This window comes from Limulus polyphemus, unplaced genomic scaffold (assembly GCF_000517525.1).
Source record: "Limulus polyphemus unplaced genomic scaffold, Limulus_polyphemus-2.1.2 Scaffold2839, whole genome shotgun sequence".
NCBI classification, from domain to species: domain Eukaryota; kingdom Metazoa; phylum Arthropoda; class Merostomata; order Xiphosura; family Limulidae; genus Limulus; species Limulus polyphemus.
Genome location: NW_013668449.1, coordinates 27,017 through 28,183, shown reverse-complemented (window position 1 = coordinate 28,183; position 1,167 = coordinate 27,017).

Sequence of the window (1,167 nt, the reverse complement as noted above, 5' to 3'; positions counted from 1 at the left end):
ATTAGGGACGGCTAGCGCAGATAGCCCTCGTGTAGCTTTGCGCGAAATTCAAAACAAACAAACAAACATACATTTGTATTGTTATTTGGCGAGAAGGAGGTTTTATGCTATGTTATAAGTACTAACGTCAGTAATTTTATTAAAGTTTTAGAACAGTTTGAGCCATTTATAAAGAGTGAGTTAGGATAAAGTTATCGAGTGAGTCTTTTATTGTAGATTATAGAGTTGTTAATTTAGTAGGTCTGTTAAAAAGCAATTGTTTCACGATTTAGCCAATTTGTGTACTGTTGTGATCCAGCTAATTAGTTTAGTGCTGCACATTTTGAATTACAAGAGTTACAAAATTAGCGATTGAATGAAATTTCTGTTTAGATGATGTTTATTTGTGAAATTAAGGCTACCATTAATTACATAAAACTGTGAAGACTGGAAAAGTTTTGAACTTTTAGCCAAGGAAATAAAATACTTTTGTCATCATTACATGGAATGGATTTTACTCTCTTATTTTACTGAATAATACAAAAGAACGTTGCTAAGAATAAAAACCATTACACAGCATTAGTGTCAGAAATGGGCGTTATTCAGGTAAAAATATAATAGGATATAGACTGAATTATTGTAAGTGTTTCAGCAAAAACTGATTTACCTTAGAGGGACAAGATAAGTCTGCAGAATAATGGGAGATTCAAATAAGATATTTATGACTAAGTGATTCTGAGTTTCCTGAGAAGGAAATAAAGAGAATGAACACATTGGTACAAAAATAAAATGAATGACTTTTATTTAATATATACAAACACGGAATGTGTATTTGCTTATGTACAATGGATGGTTACTTTACTTGATTGTAAACTATTTTCTCTCCAAACTGCCTTGGTGAGATCCTATTCCAGAGTGACTAAACCTAATGTTACTTAGGTAAATCAATAAAATCAAACTTGTCCAGTGTGACTAGAGTTTAGCACGTGACTAGCCATTCCCATTCAAACATGAGGGAGGTTGTAACCTCTGGAAATTGCATGTGATAATTAAAGAAAAAAATATATTATTTTCAAAATATCACAAACACACATAAAAGGAATTCTCAGTGAAACAATAAAAAAATAAAAGACCTTTTAATAAAAAAAATGCAACAACAAGCAATGGGACTACAAAATAAAAAAATAT